The sequence below is a fragment of the Delphinapterus leucas genome, chromosome 21, assembly GCF_059928025.1.
Source record: "Delphinapterus leucas isolate spDelLeu-1000000601 "Yukka" chromosome 21, BTC_Dleu_Yukka2, whole genome shotgun sequence".
Classification (NCBI taxonomy): Eukaryota; Metazoa; Chordata; class Mammalia; order Artiodactyla; family Monodontidae; genus Delphinapterus; species Delphinapterus leucas.
Genome location: NC_143149.1, coordinates 4,399,578 through 4,414,601, shown reverse-complemented (window position 1 = coordinate 4,414,601; position 15,024 = coordinate 4,399,578). Strand labels below are relative to the sequence as shown.

General features: G+C 37.9%; 1 long non-coding RNA gene across 1 annotated transcript in view; it reads left to right on the top strand.

Moving 5' to 3' along the window:
- LOC149744415 (uncharacterized) overlaps window positions 1–15,024 on the top strand; it is a 302,003-nt gene extending 286,979 nt beyond the window's left edge. Inside the window, exon 6 of the long non-coding RNA XR_016391067.1 lies at window positions 1–15,024. This exon is cut by the window's left edge and continues 18,246 nt beyond it. This is a non-coding gene — a long non-coding RNA (uncharacterized LOC149744415).

Below are 15,024 nucleotides of genomic sequence, written 5' to 3'. Positions count from 1 at the left end.
ACATCTCTTCCCATAAAACAATATTTAGTCTCTTTGCCTTCTCCAAGCTGGGCTGCATAAAAATAAATTGAAGATCATTTCTTTTTAGATAGCATCACTATATATGATTCCCATTTGTGTACCTAGAAGCACTTCAGTCTATCCACACGTTTTCAATCATTCCATACTGCCTATGATATTGCGTGTAAATTTCCAGTTTCAACTTCCAAGAGAATATAACTTCCATTTACATTTTTAACATTGTCTCATTACTCTAAAATATTGCTAATAACTGAAGGCTCCATTTATCCAGCGTCTGTTTTGTTCTAGGCTCTGTGATATGGGATGAAACAGACATGCAGGCAGCCCTTCCTTTATATGGCACTGTGTTAACTAAGAGATGTGAATTTTCGAACCCTCTCCTACCTTTGCACTTTGTACTCTATTTCAAAATGTTGGACTTACAGAAGCATTGCAAAGATAGTACAGAGTTCCCATATATCCTTTGCAGAGCTTCTTCTAATGGTTTCACTGTATATAACCGTGATGCATTTATCAAAACTATAAAGTGAACAATGGTATAATATTTACGAAACTGCCTGATGTTACTTGAATACCACTGGTTTTCCCACAAACGCCCTTTTTCTGTTCCCAGTTCCAATCAGGATACCACACTGCATTTCGTCTTCATGTCTCCTCAGTCTATTCCAATCTATGAGAGTTTGATGGTCTTTCACCTTTCCTGACCTTGACACTTTTGAAGACGGCTGGTTAGATATTTTTTGTCCACATTCCTCAGTTTGAGTTTGTCTCATATGTGTTATGATTAACCAGATGCTACAGATTTAATGGAAGAGTACCCTTGAGGTTTTAATCACATCACATTGGGGTGTTATCAACATGATTTACTTTCAGTGAGTTAACCTGGACTATTTGCTTAAAGTAGGGTCGGCCAGGATTCCTCAGTGGAAAGTTATTATTCTTCCCTTTTTCCATACTCTAATTACTAAAAGGAAGGTAAGTCCAGCCCACACTTGAGAGGATAGTGGTGGTTAAATTCCATCTCTTGAGGTGAGAGGTATTAAAGATTTGTGGACATGTTAAAATTATCACAATAATGAATATTTTAGGGGTATGCAAAAATCTGTTAAGTTTTGACCACATTTTAACATTTGTCCATGCATCTTGCCTGCATAAATTATTACTGCAGTGTTCCCAGAAGTAGTGATGCTCCAGTAATGATAAGAAACCAAGATCTTGGTTTTTAAATGCCATTCTACAATAAAAGAAGCCATGCTTCTTGGAGAAATGGCTGATTCTGAGGTTGGAGCAGGAAATACGCAAGATAAACCTGGAGCGTCTTGCAATATCAGAAAGTAAATAAGTGCTGAAAACAAAAGAAAAAGGATGGGGGCACGTTATAAAGGACACAGGAACCGCCCCAAAGCTGGAAAAATTTCACCAACAAAATGGTGATAGTAATGGATTATAATCCCCCAAATAAAATTAATATCCATGAGTCCATACTGGTGAAACTGACTGAATAAATGGGAGAAAAGGGACAAACGTTGCTTACAGAAAAATTCCAATTACTAAATGTAGAAACAACGAAGAAAATAGAAAGTCATGAAGATACAACTTAATAATTTCCATGCAATTTAGTATCTGCCCAAAACATACTTCATATAGTTTTAATCAAATACATGAGCCATTCTGCAGTGTTCTTAGCATTTAATCCAAATGCTATTTATACCACAATATTATATTCACATTCGCTGTTAAATTTTTAAAATGTACATAATTATAAAGGAAAAACATGCAGCCAGGTCATAAGTAAATTTCTTTAGTTTCTAATAGGTGTATTCACAGTATTTGCATTTCTTTTTTGTGAGTGTTTATAATTTGTGTATCTTACCTACAAAATTTGGTGAAAAAAAACTAGGTGCTGTTTTGCTCCTTGAATTTTCATTTACCACTTTTATTAACCTTTTTCCCCCCAAGTATTAAAGACTTTTAAAAGCATGATTTAAATTACTGGATTGTTCCATTAAATAGAAGACTACATGTATCTAAAAAATCTCCTTTAGATATTTTACCTAACGCTATAACATCCTTGTATATAAGTCTTTGCCTACACGTCATTATAGCTAAGGTAGGCTTTTAGCAGGATGAATAATTCAAAGACTATAAACATTTAAAGCTCTTCTCACACACACAAACATGACTTTTTAATACTATCATAAAACTAGTATAATTTAACCATCATAATACTGTAGACACTTAGATAATTCCAGGCATTTTACACTATTACCAGTGGTACATATATCTTAACCCAAATTACTAAATTCTCAAGTGTCTTAGGCTACTAATACATACTGCTAAATTGATTTCCAAAACAGATTGAAGTATGGCAAATTCCTACCATCTGATTGTTTCCTGTACCATTGCTAATATTAACTATAGCCATTTTGTTTAAATTCTTAACTTTTTTGTAGCATAGATATCTTTTAACACTTGATTTTTTAAAAAAAAATTTTTAGTGAGTTTGAATATGGAACACTGAAAAGGAATATAACCTTTGAAAATGAACTTTATAGCATGAATACCTGTGAATTCTTTCACATAATTTAGCACATTTTAATCTAACGGTTAGTCAACAGTAACTAAATACTTGCAGTAATTCAACATAACTTCAAAATGGAGTCTTATTCAAATTTTTTAAATAGAAATATACTTGACAAATAAAAATCATATTTAGGTTCTAAGTGAAGTATGCTTATTTTGATGAAAAGGAGAACCTGGAAAACAGAACAATTTTGAAACAGACTATGAAGACTGAGCTGGAAGATACATCCCACAAGATATTTGAAAATACTTGTTTTCGTATCTGCCCACATTTTAGTTCAAAAATTTAGTTTTTCATAGAATTCAAATTAATGTGAAAATATCAAGAATAATTAATGTTCTTAGAGCAGATAATGAAAATTCAAAATTACTTTGTCGTTTTAATTCTATAGAATCCTAATAGTAAATGTAGTCATAATTTAAATAAAAGATGCTCAAGTAGCTTTTGAAATACGGTAAGCTATGTGTATATCAGTAATATGTTGGTGGCTGGTAGGCATGTAAGTTAATGCCATTGCTATAAGTTCATGATCATCAACCTATTTAAATTTAGCAGATTTCTATAATCTAGTAAAATACGTACTTGGATAGGTTCTACTGTCTTGTCTGCCAAGAAAAAAAAAAAAAAAAACGTTAAAATAAAATCTTCACTGTCGAAACACCTGAAGAGGCCAGAGGGATTTTAAGTTTTCTTACTGAAGTGCAAGAAAATGCAAAAATTAAGGCAGAAAATACACATTTTCATTATGTTAAATTTCTTTTATCATCAAAAGTAGAAAAGACATCCATCTGTTGAATTAAAGATCATGTTTGCCAAGCACTTTATTCCTTTTAATTTTAATCCTTGTGTATTTTAAGAGATGTGAAATCCATATGTTTGCTATTGTTACTTCTAGAATCTACCAAAGTTAAGCAAGTTTATTCAAGTTCATTGTATTTCCTCTCAATCTATTCTTTACCAATTTCAGATTAAAAGTTTTGAGTACGAAGAAAGAAAATAGAGTCTTGATTAGTTACACGGATTCTGTCTTTCTATCACTTTTTCATTAATCTATTCCTTTATTCAATGAAAAATTGAAGTAACAAGCTACATCACAGACCGCATTAAATCCATGTGAAAATTTGAATAAGTCATAGCGCCTACTATCAGGTTGTTTACACTCTAGTCGCAGTAAGGTGACCATAGCCTTGTGAATTACATTAAGAAAACAAACACAAAGATTGTCTATTTTCTTGATGAAATGTAAGTAAAAGGATAGTTGACTTGCAGTAACCAAAGGCATCCTTTGAATTCTGGTTTAGAACCTTGTCTGGTTAGCAATCCTGGAAGCCTCTCCTAATTGCAAAGAGATACACGTGACAGCAAATTAAAAACTATGACCAATGATACGTTCACTGAATGAAGAACTGGGCTGATTTGGAGAGATTTTTTACCCAATAGTAATGACAGCTAACACTGCTATGGGGTTTTGACACGATGGGCACTACTGTGTATTATCTATAGTAGTTTGTTTTATCCTTACAGTAACTCAGTGAAGTAGTTAGTCTCCCCGTTTTACAAACAGACTTTGAGGCAAGTTTGACATCTGATTCCAGAATCCATCCTCTTAACCTCTGTGTTTTATCACCTTTCAGAAGCATGGAGGTTAATGAGATTAAACTGGAAAACTGAACCAGTGATGTACACTGGTTCACACTCCCTTTCTTGTGAAACAAAATAGCCATTACCCCGGAGTAATGTAGGAAGAAAAGTCAGCCTTCCTCTCATTATGGTTGTTGGGTGATGTATGACACTTTGACCAGATAAAATATGTAGTTATAACGGGAAGTATAAGATCCACAAAGGGCTGCTGTTAGCTCTACAACTTAAAGCTCATGACCTGTGTTGTTAGCACACCATGTGATGTAATTCACCACTGTGCCCTTTCAGTGCCCATCAGTGTGGTTTACTGGACTTTGGGGTCTATGACAGGATGGAAAAAAAAAATGAAATTGGTGACAGTGAAAAGGACATGCAAACAAAAGTCTAGCTGCTTTAAAGAATCTAATAAACAAAAAATGTGAATTTGTCATGTTGACAAATAACATTCTTATGACACACTTGAATGTCTGCTTAGGTTTCTGCTGGAAAGGACAGTATAACAAAACCAGAAATGCTGTAGTAAAAAAAGTAACTTTCAACATAAATTTTATATTTTAATTCTTCTAGAAGGTATACAGGTTAGCATGAACTCTAATATTTAAATAATAAAGGAATTTGAAGAAAGGAAATTTTAATATAGGCCATATACAGTGTATTAATAAAATTATCAAAGAAACAAATGTTAGAATACTTATCTTTTTTGCAACTAAAACTTAAGGGAACAATATACTAGATATTTTAAGGGTGAAAAGAGAATGGAATAAGAATTTGCTATAATCTATCATCCATGTGTGAAGGCAGCAGAAAAATATTGTAAATGGAGAGGCTCAGAAATTATACCAGTATCGAACTGCAGAAAAAAGATAATAGAACTTAAATATCAAACTGTTTCTTTTAAACATAAATACAACTTTTATCTTTATAAGACACATTTTGAAGGGAACAGTTGAATAGAGATAGTGTGCTGACCCCTCATTTTATTTTATTGTTTTCTCATAAGAGAACCATTTTATTTATTAACATCTTTATTGGAGTATAACTACTTCACAGTGTTGTGTTAGTTTCTGCTGTATAACAGTGAATCAGCTATATGTATACATATATCCCCATATCCCCTCCCTTTTGTGTCTTCCCCCCCCATCCCACCCCTCTAGGTGGTCACAAAGCACCCAGCTGATCTCCCTGTGCTATGCGGCTGCTTCCCACTAGCTAGCTATTTTACATTTGGTAGTGTAAATATGTCCATGCCACTCTCTCTCTTCGTCCCAGCTTACCCCTCCCATCCCCATGTCCTCAAGTGCATTCTCTATGTCTGTGTCTTTATTCCTGTCCTGCCCCTAGGTTCATCAGAACCATTATCATTATTACTATTTTTTATATTCCATATATATGTGTTAGCATACAGTATTTTTTTTCCCCTTTTGATTTACTTCACTCTGTATGACAGTCTCTAGGTCCATCCATCTCACTAAAAATAACTCAATTTCGTTTCCTTTTATGGCTAAGTAATATTCCATTGTATATATGTGCCACATCTTCCTTATCCATTCATCTGTCAATGGACACTTAGGTTGCTTCCATGACCTGGCTATTGTAAGTAGAGCTGCAATGAACATTGTGGTACATGTCTCTTTTTGAATTATGGTTTTCTCAGGGTATATGCCCAGTAGTGGGATTGCTGGGTCCTATGGTAGTTCTATTTTTAGTTTTTTGAGGAACTTCCATACTGTTCTCCATAGTGGCTGTATCAATTTACATTCCCACCAACAGTGCAAGAGGGTTCCCTTTTCTCCACACCCTCTCCAGCATTTATTGTTTGTAGATATTTTGATGATGCCCATTCTGACTGGTGTGAGGTGATACCTCATTGTCCTTTTGATTTGCATTTCTGTAATGATCATTGATGTTGAGTGTCCTTTCATGTGTTCGTTAGCAATCTCTACCTTCTCTGGAGAAATGTCTATTTACGTCTTCTGCCCATTTTTCGATTGGGTTGTCCTTTTTTTTGATACTGAGCTGCATGAGCTGCCTGTATATTTTGGAGATTAATCCTTTGTCAGCTGCTTCATTTGCAAATATTTTCTCCCATTCTGAGTGTTGTCTTTTCATCTTGTTTATGATTTCCTTTGCTGTGCAAGAGCTTTTAAGTTTCATTAGGTTCCGTTTGTTTATTTTTGTTTTTATTTCCTTTTCTCTGGTACGTGGGTCAAAAAGGATCTTGCTGTGATCGATGTCATAGAGTGTTCTGCCTATGTTTTCAGCTAAGAGTATTATAGTGTCTGGCCTTACATTTAGCTCTTTAATTCATTTTGAGTTTATTTTTGTATATGGTGTTAGGGAGTGTTCTAATTTCATTCTTTTACATGTAGCTGTCCAGTTTTCCCAGCACCACTTATTGAAGAGGATTTCTTTTCTCCATTGTATATTCTTGCCTCCTTTATCATAGATAAGGTGACCGTATGTACGTGGGTTTATCTCTGGCCTTTCTATCCTTTTCCATTGCTATATATTTCTGTTTTTGTGTTGGTACCATACTGTCTTGATTACCGTAGCTTTGTAGTATAGTCTGAAGTCAGGGAGCCTGATTCCTCCAGCTCAGTGTTTCTTTCTCAAGATGTCTTTGGTTATTCGGGATCCTTTGTGTTTCCATACAAATTGTGAAATATTTTGTTCTAGTTCTGTGAAAAATGACATTGGCAGTTTGATAGGGATTGCATTTAATCTGTAGATTGCTATGGATAGTATAGTGATTTTCACAAGTTGATTCTTCCAGTCCAAGAACATGGTATATCTCTCCCGCTGTTTGTATCATCTTTAATTTCTTTCATCAGTGTCTTATAGTTTTCTGCATACAGGTCTTTTTTGTCCTTGGGTAGGTTTATTCCTAGGTATTTTATTCTTTTTGTTGCAGTGGTAAATGGGAGTGTTTCCTTAATTTCTCTTTCAGGTTTTTCATCATTAGTGTATAAGAATGCAAGAGATTTCTGTGCATTAATTTTGTATCCTTCTACTTTACCAAATTCATTGATTAGCTCTAGCAGTTTTCTGGTGGCATCTTCAGGATTCTCTATGTATAGTGTCATGTCATCTGCAGTCACAGTTTTACTTCTTCTTTTCCAATTTGTATTCCTTTTATTTCTTTTTCTTCTCTGATTGCTGTGACTAAAACTTCCAAAACTATGTTGAATAATGGTGAGAGTGGGCAACCTTGTCTTGTTCCTGATCTTAGTGGAAATGGTTTCAGTTTTTCACCATTGAGAATGATGCTGGCTGTGGGTTTGTTGTATATGGCCTTTGTTATGTTGAGGTGAGTTCCCTCTGTGCCTCCATTCTGGAGGGTTTTTATCATAAATCGGTGTTGAATTTTGTCTAAAGCTTTTTCTGCATCTACTGAGATGATCATATGGTTTTTCTCCTTCAGTTTGTTAATATGGTGTATCACATTGATTTATTTGCATATATGGAAGAATCCTTGCATTCCTGGGATAAACCCCACTTGATCATGATGTATGATCCTTTTAATGTGCTGTTGGATTCTATCTGCTAGTATTTTGTTGAGGATTTTTGCATCTATGTTCATCAGTGATATTGGCCTGTAGTTTTCTTTCTTTGTGACATCCTTGTCTGGTTTTGGTATCAGGGTGATGGTGGCCTTGTAGAATGAATTTGGGAGTGTTTCTCCCTCTCATATTTTGGAAGAGTTTGAGAAGGATAGGTGTTAGCTCTTCTCTAAATGTTTGATAGAATTCACCCGTGAAGCTCTCTGGTCCTGGGCTTTTGTTTGTTGGAAGAATTTTCATCACAGTTTCAATTTCAGTGCTTGTGATTGGTCTGTTTACATTTTCTATTTCTTCCTGGTTTAGTCTCGGAAGGTTGTGCTTTTCTAAGAATTTGTCCTTTTCTTCCAGGTTGTCTCTTTATTGGCATATAGTTGCTTGTAGTAATCTCTCATGATCCTTTGTATTTCTGCAGTGCCCATTGTTACTTCTCCTTTTTCATTTCTAATTCTGTTGATTTGAGTCTTCTCCCTTTTCTTCTTGATGAGTCTGGCTAATGGTTCATCAACTTTGTTTATTTTCTAAAGAACCAGCTTTTAGTTTTATTGATCTTTGCAATGGTTCCCTTCATTTCTTTTTCATTTATTTCTGATCTGATCTTTATGATTTCTCTCCTTATGCTAATTTTGGGGTTTTTTTGTTCGTTCTCTAATTGCTTTAATTGTATGGTTAGGTTGTTTATTTTAGATTTTTCTTGTTTTTTGAGGTAGGATTGTATTGCTATAAACTGCCCACTTAGAACTGCACTTGCTTCATTCCATAGGTTTTGGGATGTTTTGTTTTCATTGTCATTTATTTCTAGGTACTTTTTTTTGTGTGTGTGGTACACGGGCCTCTCACTGTTGTGGCCTCTCCTGTTGCGGAGCACAGGCTCCAGACGCACAGGCTCAGCAGCCATGGCTCACGGGCCCAGCCACTCCATGGCACGTGGGATCCTCCCGGACCGGGGCACGAACCCATGTCCCCCGCTTCGGCAGGCGGACTCTCAACCACTGCGCCACCAGGGAAGCCCTATTTCTAGGTATTTTTGATTTCCGCTTTGATTTCTTCAGTGACCTCTTGGTTACTTACTAGTGTATTTACCCTCCATGTGTTTGTATTTTTAACAGATTTTTTTCCTGTAATTGATATCTAGTGTCTTAGCATTGTGGTCGGAAAAGATACTTGATTCAATTTCAGTTTTCTTAAATTTACCAAAGCTTGATTTGTGATCCAAGATATGATCTATCTTGGAGAATGTTCCATGAGCACTTGAGAAGAAAGTGTATTCTGTTGTTTTTGGATGGAATGTCCTTTAAATATCAGTTAAGTCCATCTTGTTTAATGTGTCATTTAAAGCTTGTGTTTCCTTATTTATTTTCATTTTGGATCATCTGTCCATTGGCAAAAGTGGGGTGTTAAAGTCCTCTACTATTATTTTGTTACTGTCGATTTACCCTTTTATGGCTGTCAGCATTTGCCCTATGTATTGAGGTGCTCCTACGTTGGGTACATATATATTTACAATTGTTATATCTTCTTCTTGTATCGATCCCTTGATCATTATGTAGTGTCCTCCTTTGTCTCTTGTAATAGTCTTTATTTTAAAGTCTATTTTGTCTGATATGAGAATTGTTATTCCAGCTTTCTTCTGATTTCCATTTGCATGGAATATCTTTTTCCATTCCCTCACTTTCAGGCTGTATATGTCCCTAGGTCTGAATTGGGTCTCTTGTGGACAGCATATATACAGGTCTTTTTTTTTTTTTTTGTATCCATTCAGCCAGTGCATGTCTTTTGCTTGGAGCATTTAATCCATTTACATTTAAGGTAATTATGGATATGTATGTTCCTATTACCATTTTCTTAATTGTTTTGGGTTTTATATTGTAGGTCTTTTCCTTCTCTTGTGTTTCCTGCCTAGAGAAGTTCCTTTTGCATTTGTTGTAAAGCTGGTTTGGTGGTCCTGAATTCTCTTAGCTTTTGCTTGTCTGTAAAGGTTTTAATTTGTTGAATCTGAATGAGATCCTGCTGGTAGAGTAATCTTGGTTGTAGGTTTTTCCCTTTCATCAGTTTAAAGATGTCCTGCCACTCCCTTCTGGCTTGCAGAGTTTCTGCTGAAAGATCAGCTGTTAACCTTATGGGGATTCCCTTTTTTCCCTTGCTGCTTTTAATATCTTTAATTTTTGATAGTTTGATTAATATGTGTCTTGGCATGTGTCTCCTAGGATATATCCTGTATGGGACTCTCTGCGTTTCCTGGACTGGCTTAACTATTTCCTTTCCCACGTTAGGGAAGTTTTCAACTATAATCTCTTCAAATATTTTCTCAGACCCTTTCTTTTCATCTTCTTCATGTGGGACCCCTATAATTCGAATGTTGGTGCATTTAATGTTGTCCCAGAGGTCTCTGAGACTGTCCTCAATCCTTTTCATTCTTTTTTCTTTATTATTCTCTGAGGTAGTTATTTCCCCTATTTTATCTTCCAGGTCTCTTATCCATTCTTCTGCATGTGTTATTCTGCTATTGATTTCTTCTAGAGAATTTATAATTTCATTTATCGTGTTGTTCATCAGTTTGTTTGCTCTGTAGGTCTAGGTCCTTGTTAAAGGTTTCTTGTGTTTTCTCCATTCTATTTCCAAGATTTTGGACCATCTTTACTGTCATTACTCTGAATTCTTTCTCAGGTAGACTGCCTATTTCCTCTTCATTTGTTTGGTCTGGTGGGTTTTCACCCTGCTCCTTCATCTGCTGCATATTCCTCTGTCTTCTCGTTTTGCTTAACTTACTGTGTTTGGGGTCTCCCTTCTGTAGGCTGCAGGTTCATAGTTCCTGTTGTTTTTGGTGTCTGCCCCTAGTAGTTGAGGTTGGTTCAGTGACTTGTGGAGGGGCTTGTGCCTGTGTTCTGGTGGGTGGGGCTGTATCTTATCTTCTGGTGGGCAGGGCTGCATCCAGAGGTATTCTGGTGTGTCTGTGAACTTACTGTGATTTTTGGCAGCCTCTCTGCTAATGGGTGGGGTTGTGTCCTGTCTTGCTAGCAGTTTGGCATGGGGCGTCCATTGCTGGAGTCTGCTGGCCCTTGGGTGGAGCTGGGTCTTAGCATTGAGCTGGAGATCAATGGGAGGACTCTTGCCGATTAATATTATATGGGGCTGGGAGGTTTCTGGTGTTCCAGTGTTCTGAACTCACCTCTCCCACCTCAGAGGCTCAGGCCTGACACCAGGTTGGAGCACCAGGATGCTGTCAGCCACACAGCTCAGAAGAAAAGGGAGAAAAAAGAAAGAAAAAATAATAATAAATTAAAAAATAATTATTTAAAAAAATAATAATAATAAAAGAGGAGAGCAACCAAACCAATAAACAAATCCACCAGTGATAACAGGCACTAAAAACTATACTCAGAAACAAATCAGTCACAGACACCAAACCCCAAGTGTACAGTTGCTCCGAAAGTCCCCCTCCTCAATTTTGGGATGATTCCTTGTCTATTCAGGTATTCCACAGATGCAGGTACATCAAGTTGATGGTGGAGATTTAATCCACTGCTCCTGAGGCTGCTGGGAGGGATTTCCCTTTCTCTTCTTTGTTCTCACAGCTCCCGGGGCTCAGCTTTGGATTTGGACCCGCCTCTGCGTGTAGGTCGCCGGAGGGCGTCTGTTCTTCGCTCAGACAGGACTGGGTTAAAGGAGCCTCTGATTCGGGGGCTATGGCTCACTCAGGCCGGGGGAGGGAGGGGCAAGGAGTGCGGGGCGGGCCTGCGGCGGCAGAGGCTGGCGTGACGTTGCACCAGCCTGAGGCCTGCTGTGCGTTCTCCCGGGTAAGTTGTCCTTGGATCCCGGGAGCCTGGCAGTGGCGGGCGGCACAGGCTCCCCGGAAGGGGGGGTGTGTAGAGTGACCTGTGCTCGCACACAGGCCCCTTGGTGGCGGCAGCAGCAGCCTTAGCGCCTCGTGCCCGTCTCTGGGGTCCGCGCTGTTAGCCGCGGCTCGTGCCCGTCTCTGGAGCTCCTTTAAGCGGCGCTCTGAATCCCCTCTCCTCGCGCATCAGGAAACAGAGGGAAGAAAAAGTCCCTTGCCTGTTCGGCAGCTCCAGACATTTCCCCGGACTCCCTCCCGGCCAGCCGTGGCGCACTAACCCCCTGCAGGCTGTGTTCACGCCGCCAACCCCAGTCCTCTCCCTGCGCTCCGACCGAAGCCCGGGCCTCAGCTCCCAGCCCCGCCTGCCCCGGCAGGGGAGCAGACGAGCCTCTCGGGCGGGTGGGTGCCGGTCGGCACTGATCCTCTGTGCGGGAATCTCCCCGCTTTGCCCTCCGCACCTCTGTGGCTGCGCTCTCCTCCATGGCCCCGAAGCTCCCACCTCCGCCACCCGCAGTCGCCGCCCGCGAAGGGGCTTCTAGTGTGTGGACACCTTTCCTCCTTCACGGCTCCCTCCCACTGGTGCAGGTCCCGTCCCTATTGTTTTGTCTCTGTTTATTATTTTTTCTTTTGCCCTACCCAGGTACGTGGGGTTTTTTTGCCTTTTGGGAGGTCTGAGGTCTTCTGCCAGCATTCAGTAGGTGTTCTGTAGGAGTTGTTCCACGTGTAGATGTATTTCTGGTGTATCTGTGGTGAGGAAGGTGATCTCCACGTCCTACTCCTCCGCCATCTTGAAGGTCCCCCCTCCATCTCTCATTTTAAAGTAAAAACATACTGATGCTTGAATATAATAAACAATAATGCATGTTAAAATGCTCTTTTGTAAAATGCTGTAGTAAAATTAAAAGAACAATATGTACCTCAAAATAACTGAAAATATCAACACAAAGCAAACATCATTGAGCTTATAACGTGTGAAAGAAAGGATGAGCAAAGTTAGAAAGCATAAAACCCCAAAAACATAGAACAAAGGAACAGAAGACCAGCTACTACTCTGAGAACAAAATGTGTTGAAAGTTAGACAATGAAGTTCATTTAAAAATACAGGTATTTGTGAGATACCCCAAAAGCAGAATTACTTGTACAAAGTTAAAAATGAGAGATTAGGCAACAATTTATTAAGGAATAAAAATAAAGGTAGACATTAGTTTCAGACAAATTTAAACTCAAGGTAAAGGTATTAGATGTGTAAAAGTGTTTTATTTACTGTGTTTGGAGTAGATTTCAGTGAAGATACAGTGATCATGAATCTGAACTTGTAACAGAGACAGTTTATGGAGTAAGGAGATGCTAACTTTGTCACTTCCAAAAAACAATTTAAAATGTAGATATTCTGTTGCATTTATATAGCATTAATATGTAGGAGGAAACTGACAATTTTAATAGGACTCTATATTGCATGTTTGACAGATTGACCAAAGTGGAAGAAAAGTTGTCACAGATAGCAGGTTGTTGGTTGCCTAGTCAGTATGCCTCTTCTGTTCCTTGGTAACAGAATCTTGACAGCTTATATATTTCGCTGTCAATGAAGCTGACTATGGTGTATTTCTCAGCCTACCTTGCAGCTGGTGTGAACATAGGACTAGGTTCTGATCAAGGAGGTGGGCTTGTAAGATAATCTGCAGTTTGGGTTGGATCTCCTTGACAGTGGTGGTCAGAGAAGATTCTTCAAGGAAGCTGTTCAAGCCAGAAGTTGTGGCCCTTGCTTTATTCTCTTCCTCCCTCTAGCTGGCTAGACCACAGATGTGTAGCTGGAAACTCAGTGGCCAACTTAGACCAGGAAGCAGTTTTGTGGACCAAGCCATGCACTAGAACAATAGAGAAAAAGAAGACATTTGGCTTGTTGATGGCAATGAACTGCCATTTTGGCCCTGGAATTCATAACTTCAGAATTGTTTTATGTGAGAGAGAACTCTCATCTCATTTAATTCACTGTTATTTTGGACATTTTATTTAATGCAGTCAAATACAGTTTCTAACTAAGAGCCACTTAAAGTGTTTTAGTGCATATAACTAATGTCAAGTTCGTTTTTATAATATGCAATTAGAGGCTACATTTTTCTTTGCAATATCCATAGAAAAGATTTTTTATGGTGGTATAACTGACACAGTTTCAGATGTATACCATAATGATTTGATACACGTATATTTTGCAAAAGGATCACCACCAAAAGTCTAGTTAAAATCCATCACCATACACAGTTATAATTTTTCTTCTTGTGATGAGAACTTTTAAGATCTAATTAGCAACTCTGAAATATGCAGTACGATATTATAGTCACCTTGCTTTATATCACATGCCCAGGACTTACTTTAAAACTGGAAGTTTGCACCTTTGCCCACACTTACCCATTATGTGCCTCCCCCTCCCCCGACAACCACCAATCTCTTCTGTATCTATGAGGTTTTTTTTAGATTCCACATATAAATGAGACCATATAGTATTTGTCTGACTTATTTTACATGGCATAATGACCTCAAGGCCCATCCATGTCACATATGGCAGGATTTCCTTTTCTAGGGCTGAGAAATATTCTATTGTGTATATACCACACCTTTATCCATTCATCCAACAGTGGACACTTACTTTGCTTCCATGTTCTGGTATTGTAAATAAATAATGCTGCAGTGAGCATGGTGGTGCCGCTATCTTTTCAAGTAACTGTTTTCTTTTTCTTTGAATAAACACCTGGAAGTGGAATGGCTGAAGCATATGGTAGTTCTATTTTTAATTGTTTTTGAGGAACCTCCATACTGTTACCATAGGGGCTGAACCAGCTTACATTCCCACCAATGGCACACAAGTGTTCTCTTTACATCCTCACCAGCACTTTTTTCTTGTCTTTTGGATAATAGCAATTTTAATAGGTGTGCGGTGTTATTTCATTATAGTTTTGATTTGCATTTTCCTAATGAGTGATGTTGAGCAATTTCTCATGTGCCTCTTGGCCATCTGTGTGTTTTCTTTGGAAGAAGTCTACATTCTCTGCCCAGTTTTTAATTGGATTGTTTTTGTGCTATTGAGTTGTAGAGGTACTTTATATATTTTAGATATTAACCCCTTATCAGGTATGATTTGAAAATATTTTGTCCCATCAGGTAGGTTGCTTTTTCATTTTGCTGATCGTTTCTTCTGCTGTGCAGAAGCTTTTTTAGTTTGATGTAGTCCCACTTGTTTTTGCTTTGGTTGCCTTTGCTTTTTGTGTCAGATTCAAATCATCACCACTAAGATGGATGTCATGGAGCTTACCCCCTAAATTTTCTATGGTTTAAGTCTTACATTCAGATTTTTAATCTGTTTTGAGTTCATTTTTGTGTATGATGTAAGA